Here is a 17839-nt window from a genome sequence, read left to right on the forward strand (position 1 = left end):
AGCCTGATGAATTTACTGTTTTAAATGAGGCCTTGCCTCCTGAATACACTAGTGACCATATCCCCCGTGCATCCTGCAAAGGCGGAGGTGTTGCTAACATTAACGATAGCAAAATTCAATTTCCCCCCCAAAAATGACGTTTTCGTATTTTGAGCTTCTAGTCATGAAATCTATGCAGCCTACTCAATCACTTTTTATAGCTACTGTTTACAGGCCTCCTGGGCCATATACAGCGTTCCTCACTGTGTTGCCTGAATTCCTATCGGACCTTGTAGTCATAGCAGATAATATTCTAATTTTGGTAATTTTAATATTCACATGGATAAGTCCACAGACCCACTCCAAAAGTCTTTCGGAGCCATCATCGACTCAGTGGGTTTTGTCCAACTTGTCTCTGGTTCTACTCACTGCGACAGTCATACTCTGGACCTAGTTTTGTCCCATGGAATAAATGTTGTGGATCTTAATGTTTTTCCTCATAATCCTGGACTATCGGACCACCATTTTAAAACGTTTGCTATCGCAACAAATAATCTGCTCAGACCCCAACCAAGGTTCATCAAAAGTTGTGCTAGAAATTCTCAGACAACCCAAAGATTCCTTGATGCCCTTCCAGACTCCCTCTGCCTACCCTAGGATGTCAGAAGACAAACATCTATTTAACCTTGCGCAATACCCTAGATGCAGTTGCACCCCTAAAAACTAAAAACATTTGTCACATGAAATTAGTTCCCTGGTATACAGAAAATACCCGAGCTCTGAAGCAAGCTTCCAGAAAATTGGAACGGAAATGGCACCACACCAAACTGGAAGTCTTCCGACTAGCTTGGAAAGACAGTATCGAAGAACCCTGACTGCTGCTCGATTATCCTATTTTTCCAATTTAATTGAGGAATATAAGATAAATAAGAAATTTATTTTTGATACTGTCGCAAAGCTAACTAAAAAGCAGCATTCCCCAAGAGAGGATGGCTTTCACTTCAGCAGTAATAAATTCATGAACTTCTTTGAGGAAAAGATCATGATCATTAGAAAGCAAATTACGGACTCCTCTTTAAATCTACGTATTCCTGAGTCTGCACAACTCTGCCAGGACCTAGGATCAAGAGAGACACTCAAGTGTTTTAGTACTATATCTCTTGACACAATGATGAAAATAATCATGGCCTCTAAACCTTCAAGCTGCATACTGGACCCTATTCCAACTAAACTACTGAAAGAGCTGCTTCCTGTGCTTGAAACTCCTATGTTGAACATAATAAATGGCTCTCTATCCACCGGATGTGTACCAAACTCACTAAAAGTGGCAGTAATAAAGCCTCTCTCCACTGGGATTCTCTGCCTATTCCAGGGGCTGAGTCACTGGCTTACTGGTGCTCTTCCATGCTGTCCCTAGGAGGGGTGTGTCACTTGAGTGTGTTGAGTCACTGACATGATCTTCCTGTCTGGGTTGGCGGTTTCTTCCTAGGTTTTGGCCTTTCTATGGAGTTTTTCCTATCCACCGTTTTTCTACACCTGCATTGCTTGCTGATTGGGGTTTTAGGCTGGGTTTCTGTACAACACTTTGAGATATCAGCTGATGTACGAAGGGCTATATAAATACATTTGTTTTGATTTGACCTTGATTCACCTGGTCAGTCTATGTCATGGAAAGAGCAGGTGTTTTAATGTTTTGTACTCTGTGTATATTCTGGACTCAGACATCACTCGTTCTGATATTTCTTTAATTTCTTTCTTTTTACTTTTTTGATTATGTGTGTATTGTTAGGCATTACTCCACTGTTGGAACTAGAAGCACAAGCATTTCACTGCACCTGCAATAAAATATGCAAATCTATGTATGTTACCAATAAACTTTGATTTGATTTTTGATTTGTCTGTGATTAAAACAATCTCTTGAACTCTTGACCATGTGACCATTTTAAAGACCTCTGTCTTTAAGACAACAGTCAGCAATGCAGCTGAAAGCCGATAATAGGCCTGCATGATAAACAGAAGCTCCAAATGCTGCTTCTTGGATTTGTTCATTCAATACGTGAGCATACCCTTAAATCACTTTTTGTTTTTGTCTGAGGATTATCATTAGAATTTGAGAAAAAAAAGTATTGTGGACGAGCTTTGCGCTAGAAAAATAAACACAATACACCTGGAGAAATTGGTTTCTGAAAAGCTAAAAAAATACATTTGTTTTTAACCTTGACAGCAAAAATGCCATTTAATCTTTGAAGGGGATGAAGCAGGAAAGCAAAGAGCAAAAGGCTAAGCTAGGGCAGAGTCAATCAAAAATAAAGGTCAGAGAATACTATTTTTGGAAGCTAGGTAGAAGAAAGTAGCTCGAAAGCAGCTAGAGACAGCTTGTGAAAATGTTTTGCATGAGTGAAATAATTGTAACTGTGTGAGCTGAGTGCCTTCAGGAGAATAAGATGCTTTTCTCTAATCCGCTGTCATTTTATCCCTCTGCCACAAGATTGGGCGGTTTTTGTCCCTTTTTTGTCATCTGAAAACTGTAATATGTCACTCTTTTCAGAAAAGGGAACTTACCGTTGTCTGGTTGGCCTAAACAGTGAGCTGAGTATTGTTCGCTGTGCACACCCCAGAGGAGAATCCGTCATGATTAGTCGCTACAGCCAGTCTGATTGCAGTCATCACTCATCTACCCAATGGAAACCTTGGGATGCATTAACCACCCCTAAACATATCATACACGTAGCAACAGACAGGGATGGTTTTGGTTTGTTTATCGGTTTTGTTTGAGGTGGAGGGGTAGGGTGGTGATGACGTTCATGTTGGTATTGTCTCAATTACCTTCATACAGTATAGCCATCTATCTGAGGCAAATGCGAGTTTAGGATGATGTAATAAGAAATTAAGCACTGCACCCTCTAGATACAATGGGATGCTAATAGAATGCCTGCATTCCAATTGGTTTTAATGTCCTCCTTACCTTGTCTTGAAGTAGACGGCCATACTTTATATAAGTTAGGTGGTATTATGAACATCTGTTCTGTTAGGAACCGCATTGTATATGAAATAACAGTACATTATGCACAGTACATTCAGCTTTCTTTGCCTACCTGTATATTGCTTTCTAAGAAGTGTTGCTATGTTTAATACCTTTCAAAGGTCAAAGAAATACAGATTATTTTGGGGACATTTTCCATTACTTGCATTGTGCAAAGCCAACATCTGTGTTTGCAGATTGTGCTTAATTTGAGGAGGACTGTGGTGGCTTAGTAAACAAATGCTGAGGTTCAAACAGCTAGGTGTTGGCTGCATGGCTGCCAGTTTAAGGTGTCTCTGGAGAATTAGCCCTCTGTTGGTTGTCACAACAGATCCATGTCCAGCAATAGCTGGACATGCAATGCCACATATGCACTACTACCCTTTTCAACCCTACTGGCCAGTCAACAGCTTTTAGCTGTTGCAGCAGAGAAACAAGAATAGTTGATTTCTCTCTATACAGTGACTGAAACCTTTACAAACTGTCCATTTAAGTTTGTCAAGCTTGTGGATACTAAAATATGCACTATGCATGTCAATCCACCCCATAAATCATAGGCATTGATTGATGCTATACATTATGTTCATTCAAAAGGTATATTGAGCTGATGTTGACAGCTTGATGCAGGATAATGAAGATCCACAGAGAACAAGGTCTGAAGTGTTATAGGGTCATTACTAGAGACTTGTGATTACTCTGGTCATTACTCTAACCCAGGGGTGTCAAAGTCAAATGGACGGAGGGCCAAATAAAAAAATCAGCTACAAGACGAGGGCCGGACTGTTCGAATGTTCATTGAAAATTTTTTAAATGACGCATATAGTCTAGTGAACCTAATTGAACCTACTGAAAACCTAACAAATATATTACAATATGATCAGATAAATAAAGCAATATTTTCTTATGGCTCTGTCAGTAATCTTTAATTTTCAACAGACACAAAAGACAAATTTCCTTTATATAAATATCCCCATAACATGAACATTAAATGAAAGAAACCGGTATTCAAGGCACCATCAGTAGACTATATTTTCTATTTTAGCAAAAGTGGGCTAAATTTACTTCAAAGAAAAAACAATAATAGCAATTTTCTATCATCCACTCAACTGAAATATTTTTAAAATATAATTGGATTGAAATACAAAAAAATAAAGTGCAAAAATCTATTAATCAAAAACAACACTTTGTTTAAGGAGAAGTAACATGCAGTGAAAACAAATATTACATTTTAACTTTTAAACTTGAACTGAGTAAAAACTCTAAATATGTGATTGCACAGTAATGTTCACTTGTTTGAGGTTGAGGGTGATACTTGGCGGTGTCCCATCTTTTCCACAAGTTCATCAATGTTCGGGGTAAGGCTCTGAGCTGAAGAAATCCTCAGAATTGAGTGGAGGTGTTCAGCAGTAAGTCGACTTCTGTGTGATGTTTTGTTCAGGTTCATCAAAGAAAACAGTTGTTCACACAGGTATGTGCTGCCAAACATAGACAACGTTTGAGCAGCCTGGATGCGCAGCTGGGGCATTGTGCCGGGGAGGAAACGGGCAAACTCCGCAGCACCCACTGCCGCATATTTTTCCCTCAGTGCATCATTGCATTGGAGGTCAATCAACTCCATTTGGAGGTTTGGTGGTGAGCTTTCCACGTCAACAGCAAATGGGTTACCGAGCAGTTCCAACCTGCTTTTTTGTGCTTCAAAGTCAGCAAATCGGCGTCGAAAGTCAGTGGTAAGCATACCTATTTTATCAGCCAACTGTGTGCTCGGGAACGCACTGAAAGAGCTTCTCTTTCATGGTCTGGCAGCTGGGAAAGTGGCTCAAATTTTCTTTCCGCATCTGCGTCTCCCACAGAGTCAGTTTGGTTTTAAATGCCTTCACTGTACTGTACATATCAGAGATGACACGATCCCGACCCTGCAGCTGCAAGTTTATTGCATTCAGATGACTCGTAATGTCACACAGAAAAGCCATTTCACACAGAAACATTTCGTCTCGGAGTTGTGTTGTGTCTTTCCCTTTGCTGTCCAAGAATAGACAAATCTCCTCACGAAGCTCGAAACATCTTTGAAGCACCTTTCCCTGGCTTAGCCATCGCACCTCTGTGTGATAAGGCAAATCACCATGCTCCGTTTCTAACTCCGTCAGAAATGCCTTGAACTGGCGGTGATTCAAACCTTTGGCTCTGATAAAGTTAACTGTGCGCGTGATGATGCTCATTACATGCTCCATTTTCAAGGCTTTACCGCACAACGCTTCCTGGTGTATGATACAATGATAAGCTGTCAGCTCACCTGTCGCGTTTTCCTCTTGCATCTTTTCCCGTATCTTCGCCACCAGTCCGCTCCTGTGTCCACACATCGCAGGTGCTCCGTCGGTTGTCAAACCCACGAGTTTTTCCCAAGGCAGCTCCATCTCATTTACACATCTTGACACCTCTTCATACAAATCATGCCCCGTAGTTGTGCCATGCATAGGACGTAAAGCCAAAAACTCCTCTGTCACGCTTAGGCTGGAGTCCACTCCGCGGATGAAAATTGACAACTGGGCAATGTCAGAAATGTCGGTGCTCTCATCCACAGCCAAGGAATATGCAATAAAATCTTTTCCCTTTTTCACAAGCTGCTCTTTTAGATTGATGGACAACTGGTCTACTCTCTCGGCAATGGTGTTTCTGCTCAGACTCACATTTAAAAAGAGTTGCCTTTTTTCTGGGCAAACTTCGTCACAAACTTTAATCATGCAGTTTTTGATGAAATCCCCCTCCGTAAATGGCCGGGCTGATTTAGCGATCTCTTCTGCCAAAATAAAACTGGCCTTGACAGCAGCCTGGCCTTGTGATTTGGCTTTTTTGAACAGAGCCTGTCGAGATTTGAGGCCTCGTTTTAATTCCTCTGCCTTTTGTAGCCTTTGTTCCATGTCCATATTCTTGTTTTTGTCCGCGTGTTTCGTTTCATAATGTCGTCTCAGATTATACTCTTTCAGTACCGCCACACTTTCTCCACACAGAAGACACACAGGTTTTCCAGCTACCTTCGTGAACATATACTCCGACTCCCACCTTGTTTGAAACCCCCGGTTCTCAGTATCCACCTTCCGTTTTGCCATTTTTGATGGGTATCTGAAAGTTAATTTTACTGTGATGCTGACGACTGCTGTGCCAATAAATATTGAAATGAAGCAGCCTACTGCTCGGTGCGTCACCTTTGCATTGTGGGAAATGTAGTATTGGTGCGTGTAAAAGATCTGCGGGCTGCCGGCTTGCTGCGGGCCGGTTCTAATAATAAATCAAGATCATCCCAGGGGCCGTAAAAAACCTTCTTGCGGGCCGGATGTGGCCCGCGGGCCTTGACTCTGACATATGTGCTCTAACCAATCTAACTCATCAGCATAAAACAGTCATATTTATTATAGTTGTTTTAGAATGGCTTCAATATATTGTCTTTATACATTTTAGATAACTGCTTTATATCCTTTCCCATAAAGAACCATGTTAAATCTACACATTGGGCTTCCAAGGGAGAATGAGGGTGTCAATTTATTCAAAAATAATTTATGTTGCTTGAAATGAACCAAATCTCGCTCATCACCTCATTGTTACATTGTTTTCATTGGGTTAATTGGATTTTGCATTTTAACGTCTTGTTTTTTTTTTACATCTCAGTCACAGATAGGGGACTAATTGTATACTGATGAAAAATATAAATGCAACATGTAAAGTGTTGCTCCTACGTTTCATGAAATTTTCCTCACAACCGCAGACCACATGTAACCACACCAGCCCAGGACTTCCACATCTGACTTCTTCACCTGCGGGGTCATCTGAGAAAATATAAAAGATCCCAGAAATTTTCCAAAAAGCTTATTTCTCTAAAACGTTGTGCACAAATTTGTTACATCCCTGTCAGTGAGCATTTCTTCTTTGCCAAGATAATTCATCCACCTGACAGGTGTGGCATATCAAGAAGCTGATTAAACAGCATGATCATTACACAGGTGCATCTTGTGCTAGGGACAATAAAAGGCCACTCTAGAATGTGCAGTTTTGTCACCAAACACAATTTCACAGATGTCTCAAGTTGAGGGAGCGTGCAATTGGCATACTGACTGCAAGAATGCCCACCAGAGCTGTAGCCAGACAATTGAATGCTAATTTCTCTACCATAAGCCACCTCCAATGTTGTTTTAGAGAATTTGGCAGTAAGTCCAACCATCCTCACAACCGCAGACCACATGTAACCACGCCAGCCCAGGACTTCCACATCTGGCTTCTTCACCTGCGGGATCGTCTGAGACCAGTCACCCAGACAGCTGATGAAACTGTTGGTTTGCACAAACTATCAGAAACCTTCTGCGCACTCGTTGTCCTCACCAGGGTCTTGACCTGACTGCAGTTCGGCATTGTAATTGACTTCAGTGGGCAAATATTCACCTTCGATGGTCACTGGCATGCTGGAAAGTGTGCTATTCACAGATTAAGCCCGTTTTCAACTGTGCCGGGCAGATGGCATCGTGAGGGCTTGCGGTTTGCTGATGTCAACGTTGTGAACAGAGTGCCCCATGATGGCCAGTGGGGTTATAGTATGGGCAGGCATACGTTACAGACAACGAATACAATTGCATTTTATTTATGGCAATTTCAATGCAGAGAGATAGCGTGACGAGATCTTAATTACATCAAAATGTGGGGCAGAACTGATACAGTAGTGCACAGAGAAAGCTCTGAACATAAAAAAATATTAGCTTGAGACGGAAAATATTAGCTTGAGGCCCATTGTCGTGCCATTCATCTGCCGCTATCACCTCATGTTTCAGCATGATAATGTACGGACCCATGTTCGCAACGATTTGTACACAATTCCTAGAAGCTGAAAATGTCCCAGAAAATGATGCTCTGGCTCGATGTGTACAACAGTGTGTTCCAGTTCCCGCCAATATCCAGCAACTTCGGACAGTCATTGAAGAGGAGCGGGACAACATTCCACAGGCCACAATCAACAGCCTGATCAACTCTATGCAAAGGAGACGTGTCGCGCTGCATGGGGCAAATGGTGGTCACACCAGATACTGACTGGTTTTCTCATCCACATGCCTACCTTTTTTTTTTAAAGGTATCTGTGACCAACAGATGCATATCTGTATTCCCAGTCATGTGAAATCCATAGATCCATAGATTTGAATTTATATCAATTGACTGGTTTCCTTATATGAACTGTAACTGAGTAAAATCTTAGAACATAAACTGAACACTACAAAACAATAAACGTGCAATGAACGAAACCGAAACAGTACCGTGTGGCAACAAACACACACACGGAAAACAAACACCCACAACTCAAAAGTGAAACCCAGGCTACCTAAGTATGATTCTCAATCAGAGACAACTAACGACACCTGCCTCTGAACCATACTAGGCTGAACTCAAAACCCCAACATAGAAAAACACACATAGACTGCCCACCCCAACTCACGCCCTGACCATACTAAATAAAGACAAAACAAAGGAAATAAAGGTCAGAACGTGACATCCATTCCTTGTTAAAGCCTGTTTTTATGCATCATGCAGCAAGCAGCCTGATTAATTTTGGACCTCCATGCAATAAATTCAAATCCTATTTAAGAGTAATACAGAATCTCGTCTGTTTGGTCTTTATGAAATAAGAGAGAAGCAATCTCACTCTCTCCGCAAACAATTATTTATCTGCAGACTGTGGGTGGGGAACATTACTGACAAACAAGAGCGAGGAGTGCTTTTAAACACAAGGCTATAGTTTCTATTTCCTCTGGATGTTTCTTACATACATAACTGCTAATAACTCATTATTTTGATCATGTTACACTGTTATCTGCCTCCCAGCACAGGTTGTTACAGGAGACCATTTTATTTCCCCCTGTTTTGATCGGAAATGTAATATTGTATGTGACAGGTCAAATTTTTGACACCATACCATGCTCACCCACTCATACCATTAGGTTCCTCCCTCACACCTTCATGTGTTATGCTACTTTGTACAGAAACACATTCATGCATATTTTCATCCTAACTCTCAACCTAAAGGTATCTAATTTCTCTGCTTCTTACACAGGACCAGTACTGCATAGTACATTCATGGCATCTTAATTTCTCTCCATACCTTGAATATACTGTACATGAGGAATTCTTCTTGAGGCACATGTTAATCATCTAAAATTTGACACATTATAATAAGATTCAAATGTTCATTCTGAAACAATGTTTATATGACTTCAAGTACAGGCATTTATATATGACTGATTGCAATTATTGATAGTAATAATTGTGAGGGTTCGTGACCAGCCGGAGGAAGATGGCACGACAGCACCCTCCTTAGTGTAAAGCCAATTAGTACACACCAGGGCCCACTAATTGGCTTGGTGTCGCCCTCTATATAGGTGTGCCAGGAAAAGAGCTCGGGGGGATTGGGACCTGTGAGGACGTTGGACTGTCCTACCTCAGAGAACACTTCTTCATCTGATGCACCGTGACTCTATGTTAAACAAGGCAGTCTATAGATAGAGGGAAGCGTTCTCCCTGTAAATATTGATATGTAGATGATAGTCTAAAGACAAGGGAAGCCGTTTGTTGTTTTGTGTTCCCTTTTTGACCACAGCCTTTTGGTCAGCTACTAAGTGTATGTTTCTTTGTTTTTTTACGCTGTTTCAGCTTTGGACCCTACCTTGTACAGGACTTATTTTGTCGGGCGAAAGAAAACACGTTTAGGGACAATGCAAAAGAAAAGGAACCACAACCACTTTCTCCGGTCTGTTAATTTCATGCCTCCAGCCTGTGTTAGGGTGTTTCGGACTAGCTGATTGGTCAAATAATGTTGATGCGGGGGGATTCACACAGCAGAGAGAGAACAGATGGTAATCCCCCCCTTATCTCCTCATTACAGCAGAAGAACCCATTTGGAGAAGATCTCAAAGGACATTTCAATTACATTCCAGCGTCTCAATGCTATTTGTTTTGTTTGCTCTCCCACACTTCATTGTTTTTTGATTAGCCAACAGTTGTCAGTTGTTACAGTGGGGACTAGCAGGATTAGGGCTGTAGGTCGTTATTACTCAGTATATTACAGACGGGCCTGTCACAACAGCCCAGTCACACAGAGGGAGCCGAGTGGGGACATTATTTGTGTGGAGTTAACTGATAGTGTCCCCAAAGAAGAGTGCAGCCAGCAATAAGAAATGGAACTCTAATTTGTGTTCTGCTACAGTCTGCCCTTTACAACCAATGACTGTAGGATGGGAGCTCTGACAACAGAATAATTAAGAAAATAATGCCATTCTGAAACAAGCACCTGTAACATGTCTAGCTCCAGTAGAATCAACTGGCATTAAACAATTATATATTGGTTAATTTTCACTGCCTTTGGCCTGCAAGAAAATATTCATCTGTATCCATCTTTGTTTTATTTCAGACATCTTAGGTTATTTAGAAGATTGTTTGTCAGTTCCATTGAAAGGTGCTTGAAATCCAAGTAAATCTTGTAATACCTTAATTGTTTTACCAATAGTTCTAAATTCTTAGACATTGTCTCATATTTACATGTATAATTTATCCTGTTAATGAGTACTACACACAGGGCTTTATTTGAACAAACCTTGGCGTTGGCAGGAGCATTACAGGTTCTAGGTTGGGGGGGTTTCTGAAATATTTTTGTTATTTTCACAGCCGGAATTATGGGCGCAGTAGCTGGCGGTGGCGCAAAAGGACTGGGTTTTGATGAATAAACAGGTTGTGTGTTTTGAGGGATCAGGAAAAGAGGGTAGGCTATCAGCTGATCATTGATGTTTATGACTAATGTAAATCTGGTAGTTAGATAGCTTGATCATTGTTTTACTGATTTTGATTTATAATGCTCTAAACTTCATATAATAATATTCATAATATTCTAACTCATGATATATTGGTGGCTGTCGAACCTGGCGTTAAGGCCAGAAATTGCCTGGTTGACAGGTTTTACCTGACAAAATTGCAAACTAACGTGTGCTTGATACTTGCGCCTCCTAGCGTCAGGCCAAAATAGAGCCCACATTCTCCCACATCGCAATGGCAAAAGGTTTTGCTCCTTTAAATAGTGACAATTAGTTTTGCAACAGTGAGTTATCTCAGTCTAGCACCTGATTAGTTTCCTGATTTCCATATGGCTGAGTTTTTTCCTTCTACACAGTTTTGTTCTAACAGGCAGAGTAGGCTGCTAAGATTCAGTGATACGGGGACAGTGTAATGAAAGTTAGTTACTCAATGAGCCTAAAGTGATTACAGCAGTTTTACTGACACAGCAAGCAGAGTATTATTGAAATAGTGGTAAGACATAATAGAAAAGGATACTTCCATACACCACACACTCACCCGAGAGGATGAAAGGGTCAACTGTGCTGGAGCAGGTTAGGGGTTAAGTGCCTTACTCAAGGGCACAATGGCAATATGTGGCTTTGGCTGCCTGCTCACTCCCGCCAGAGACAGGAGAGCTGTAAGATGTGAGCACTGTGTCATGTCCGGCTCTGTGGGCATTATTATGGAAGGCCGATCATGAAGAAGGACCAATAATGGAGAGATCATCACTAATGCCATGGACCAGACAAAACAGCAAATGGAGTGAACGCCTAGTTCCTTTCTGCTCTTTCCATAGACCACATTTGAAGAGTGGATGAGGAGGAGTGGGGCTGGCCTTCAGAATGGATGCACAACCAGGCCCTGTCTAAAACTAAAACTCAAGGTTTTCCTGTTTTGGTGACTAGGGGCTGTTAGTCATTGTTGTCATCCACTGGTGGTTCTGTATGATGGCAGAGCCATAGACCTTGACCTGCGCAGAGCGAGAGAGCTCTATTGTTTACGTAGCTTACCGTCAAGGACACTAACAGTGAGTCATAACTAGCTACAAAAGAACAGTGGTGGTGTGTGTGTTTCTGTTTGACAGACAAAGAGAGAGAGGGAATGGGAAAAAGAAGAACGATAGAATGCGAGAAGTGTACATTATTCATTTACCATGGAGATTTGTATTCTTACAAATACTGTTTCATCAATGTTTATGAGCACATATGAATATGCTGTGATATGAATAAACTCTCATCTGGGTATCTTGTTAAACATGTTTGTCTCTGGACACACTCTTCCTACAATCTAAGTACACATAAATATTGAAGCCTATATTTTGCTGGAGGTATAGTGTGGCAGAAAGTCTTTTTTGAATGGAAAGGCCAGTAGTGCATCTGAAGTCCTTCTTCAAGTATCCAAGTTTGAAGATACTGAGAGGACGACTCTGTATCCAACCCATCCCTCTCCTGGCGGCCTGAAGGCAATGATTAATTGCCTATGATTTTAAAGGATTAGGGTAACTTGATTATCCTCACACACACACACACACACACACACACACACACACACACACACACACACACACACACACACACACACACACACACACACACACACACACACACACACACAAACACAATACAGACTAGCCAGTCTTTTCTTCATCATCCAAGGACTTCACGACCAGTCATATTTGTTCAGAGATTAGAATGGTACATGGCTTTTACACAGTTCTCTCTGCCACACTCCCCCACACTCTCTGGCTCACTAACTATCCTACTGACGTAACTCTCCTCATTGGTGTTAATCATCATCCCAGATGAGGCTTCTGTGGGGTAGCTGGGTGTCTGTGGTAATGTGTGTTGACACCGCTGGATTTTGGTAGGTGTCACAAAGGTGTGAAAGGAGAAAGATTGGAAACTGGACTAGAGCGTACTAAAAAGGAGCAGCCTTGCCCACTGACTCATACAGTACACGTACACAAACACACACAAGCACACAAACAAGCACACACACACACAGACACACATGCAACTAAACAGACAGTTAGGCACTGTTACATGCATAAGAGGACACAAAATATGTGCTTATTATAACACTGCAGAGATGCACAAACCAGAGTTAAAGGCATACTTCGGGATTCTGGCCTTTATCTACTTCCCCAGAGTCAGATGAACTTGTGGATACCATTTTTATGTGTCTGCATGCAGTTTGAAGGAATTTGCTAACTAGCATTTGCGCAATGATCAAATACTATAGACTTCCAGTCATTGTGCCAACGCTACAGTAGTTAGCATTAGCTCACAAAACTACCTCTAACTGCCTTATTATTGGACACAGAGACATACAAATGGTATCGACGTGTACTCTGAGAAAGTAGAAAAGGGCCATGCTGTTTAGAGTGGCAGTGGATCGCCAACACATGCTTTACCCTGCTGTGAAAGAGAAACCTGCTGAAAAGTGTACAAATGGACTCTGCTCTGTCCACTGAAAAATCCCCAAGCGATTCGTTAACTATTTCCTCTCTCCAAGGATTGGAACATGTCCAGAGATCCTGTCCAAAGATCCTTTCCAAGAGTATGGTGTCTTTAAGTAGACACAGTGCTGTAAGGGCCCTATTCAATCAATATGGCTGACGTTCAGCATATGTAGGTCTGTAAATGTAAGCTTCCGACGCCTATTACCACCCTCATCCAGCTAGACTTGGGTCTCGATTAAAAACGTCAGCGCTATAGCACGATTGAAATATAAAGGCAATGTTGCCACATTCGCGGAGACTGCATTCATGGTAAACGCTGCATATGTAGGCACAATTGGAAATTAACTTTAAATGTAAATCGCACTATTAGAACAGAACTTACAGCCATACGGATTGAATTAAGCTTTAAATCTGGTTGGATAAGGTTGGTGAGAGACATCAGACATCGATACTGCTAAGCACTAGAGAAGGATGGAGGTGTGGTGTCAGTGTCTCCATGGTCTGACAGGAGAGTGAGCAGAGCAAGTCAGCACACTTACAAAACCTGATTCCCTGTATGATTAATTAATTGGCTACATCTTGTGAGAGTGTGACCTCTTGTGAGACAATGGTTCACATCGATTGTGAATAAAGAGGTACAGGTGTGTTGCTATTAACTTTACTCTGTCACCAATCCAATTACTACAGGAACAAACACAGTTAAAGCTCCTCCAGTGTGTAATTAATTATCTTCATTGCGATGGGTCCTGCACTGTCAAACACACAGCATCACCCAAATGCATTATAGAGATACCAGCACAGTGTTCACATTTAATTAATTGTGTCCTCTTTGTGTTTCTGTAAAAGTAAACCCATTCGAACTCCTCTCCTTTCCTAGCTCCGCAAAAGAGCCAATGTGAATAAGTATAATATACTTAATCAAATCCTTAGTGCAGAAAATTATTTTAAAAAATATTAAAATGTTCTGCGCTAAAGATTTGAATAACTTCGGTCTAAAAATAAATTAAATTGCAAAGTCTAATGACAATGACTAAATAAACTATCTAGCCCTTCTTCAGAGTCTGTTCCTGGGAAGACAGGTGCCCACACGTGTGTGGCTGATTGAGCTGGCCCTAGGTGTGAATAAAGAGAAGGATTGGGCCCTCGGGGTGTGGGAAAGAGTACCACGTCTCTCTTCTCACTCCCATCACTGAGTGAAACCAAAGTAATGAGAGAAGGAGCTGGAGCAAGGCACTGCCTGGGCTGACTGGGCGCGAGAAACCAAGCAGACAGTGCTAGCAGCATGGAAGGTGCTGGAGTAGAAACATGAGGGAGAGAGCTAGATGGAGAGAAAGAGCTCTGTAGGAGGTGGTTGTAAGCCGTGGGGAGAGAAAGAGAACATCTATTTAATGACTTTTCATTGAGTGCAAAATGCCAGGAGGGTCTGATTCTGCTCATGTTTGGAGCCTCCGTCCCTGACTTTTTATTATGTCCTTTGATGACAGCGCCAGTGTTAGTTGTGGTTCTGAAAGCACCCATGCTGACATTTGAGCCCACCTACCCAAAGGCCACAGCACCTTTCAAGTGGAACAATGGGCTCTCTATTACTGTAGCCCAGACAATTAACTGCACAGCCATGGAGAAGGTACCCCACTATATCCCACTCGGACCAAGGTGTACAAAGAGGAAAGCTCAGTTTTCTGAGACTTTAGAGAGTATCGCCAGGCCTGCTAATGCCAATTTAGAAAGGTCAATCCCTTAGCTCAATGGCCACCCTCTGATCCCAAATGTAATTCTCTAGTACTGATACTCAGATCAAATTGTTCTCCCATGGAATAGCCTCTGTCTGCAGCTTGCTCTCTGTCTTCCAGTAGGCTAAGTTCTCAAACACTGCCTTTGTCCCTGATCGAGCATTAGCTGTCTTCAATACTTCAACCAGTTATTATGAACACTTCTGACTTGAGAATATGGGATCTGGTCCAGACAACATCAGTATGCCAATTACAACGTCTCCAAAGCTGCCCTATACGCAGGTTAGGATGGAGTGAGTGTACAGGCCTAATGAATGCCATTACGGAGGAGCTACTGTGCCGAGGACCTTGGTGACAGGAAGCTATGGAGGAGCAAAGTGGCTTATAGGATGGGTATTAACACCTAATGGACAGCCCATAGCAGGTTCCAAGAAGCCTCAATGTCAATATTAGAGCTTAATAGACGTCATTGGTGGCTATGTGAGACATTAATAGCAAGATTAGCATGAAGAAGAGCATTGTACATTGGAGAAAATTACCAATTGCAGCCCAGGCTTCCTATTTTTCATTAAACACAAATAGAGTAGGAGGCCGGGCGGGCTATGGACCAGTACCCTTAATAAGCCCTTATGGGGAGAAAGGGTACCATTAGCCATGGCTGGGATGACGTCAAAGCATTAATACCCCTGGGGGAAGCAACCCAACCCTAGGGGCACAGCAGCCTTCACTTAGTCAAACTCCCTTTTCTCCTGCCAAGGTTTATTCGCAATAGAGAAAGGAAAGAGGAAGCAGCCATGTTTCACTGATGTCACAGTACTGTAGCTGTAATCCACCTTCAAACATATCTGCCTCCCTCTTTGTCTGGAAACAGCACCCCACTAACGTCATCTGATCTCTGATCTCTATTGTTGAGAGAGGATGTGGAGGAGGAAGTAGCAGCAGTAGCAGTATTGTCACCACGCCATAGTTACCACTGCAAGCCATCTCATTTAGGGATGGTTGTGACACCCCCATACTGTGATGGCACTTAATTTTGAGTCATCACTTCCACATTAAAGAGAGAGTTAGCCTTCCTCTTGGCATGCTGTGAATAGACACACCAGGAGACCAGGGCAGTGTGGGCACACAGGAACCTCCCAGATGGAAGATGTATTTTTAATGGCGCTCACTAATGAGCGGTTGGTTATGATGTGACGGAGGATGGAGAGCAGACAGTAGGCCGCCTTTCATCGAGTATGACGCCCTGTTTGTGTAATGGGAGAGGAGGAGACATTTCTACACGCATTGAGGCCAATTTGAAGTCATTGAAAGGGAAAGGGAAAGAAGCCCACCTGCTTATGATTAAACTAATTATTGGATAGTGTTAGGATCATGTTTCTTGCAGTATTCGTCTGGACATTTCTTTGGAACCTGATGCGGGAAGCAACAAAAAGCAAACTTGACAAAGCATGATCACATTGAATTTGTATTTATTTAGTTTTATTTAACCATTATTTAACTAGTCGAGTCATTTAAGAACACATTCTAATTTACAATTAAAAAATATATATTATTTCACCTTTATTTAACCAGGTAGGCCAGTTGAGAACAAGTTCTCATTTACAACTGCGACCTGGCCAAGATAAAGCAAAGCAGTGCGACACAAATAACAACACAGAGTTACACATGGAATAAACAAACATACAGTCAATAACACAATAGAAAAAAATCTATATACAATGTGTGCAAATGAGGTAAGATTAGGGAGGTAAGGCAATAAATATGCTGTAGTGGCAAAGTAATTACAATTAGCAATTAAACACTGGAGTGATAGATGTGCAGAAAATGAATGTGCAAGTAGAGATACTGGGGTGCAAAGGAGAAAAAAAACAAATAACAATATGGGGTTGATATAGTTGGATGGGCTTATTACAGATGGGCTATGTACAGGTGCAATGATCTGTGAGCTGCTCTGAGAGCTGATGTTTAAAGTTAGTGAGGGAGATATGAGTCTCCAGCTTCAGTGAATTTTGCAATTAATTCCAGTCATTGGCAGCAGAGAACTGGAAGGAAAGGCGGCCAAAGAGGAATAGGCTTTGGGGGTGACCAGTGAAATATACCTGCTGGAGTGCATGCTACAGGTGGATGCTGCTATGGTGACCAGTGAGCTGAGTTAAGGCGGGGCTTTACCTAGCAAATACTTATAGATGACCTGGAGCCAATGGGTTTGGGGACGAATATGAAGCGAGGGCCAGCCAACGAGAGCATACAGGTCGCAGGGGTGGGGTTTTGGTGACAAAACGGGTGGCACTGTGATAGACTACATCCAATTTGCACACTGAACTCTGTCTGAGAAGTAGTTGGTGAACCAGGCAGGCAGTCATTTGAGAAACCAAAGTTGTTGAGTTTGCCGATAAGAATGTGGTGATTGACAGGGTCGAAAGCATTGGTCAGGTCGATGAATACGGCTGTACAGTATTGTCTTTTATCGATGGCGGTTATGATATCGTTTAGGACCTTAAGCGTGGCTGAGGTGCACCCATGACCAGCTCAGAAACCATATTGCATAGGGGAGAAAGTACGGTGGGATTCGAAATGGTCGGTGATCTGTTTGTTAACTTGGCTTTCGAAGTCTTTAGAAAGGCAGGGCAGGATGGCTATAGGTCTATAATAGTTTGGGTCTCGAGTGTCTCCCCCTTTGAAGAGGGGGATGACCGTGGCAGCTTTCCAATCTTTAGAGATCTCAGATGATTACGAAAGAGAGGTTGAACAGGCTAGTAATAGGGGTTGCAACAATTGCGGCAGATCATTTTA

Source organism: Oncorhynchus mykiss, chromosome 3 (assembly GCF_057628025.1).
Source record: "Oncorhynchus mykiss isolate SJ-2025 chromosome 3, ASM5762802v1, whole genome shotgun sequence".
NCBI lineage: Eukaryota > Metazoa > Chordata > Actinopteri > Salmoniformes > Salmonidae > Oncorhynchus > Oncorhynchus mykiss.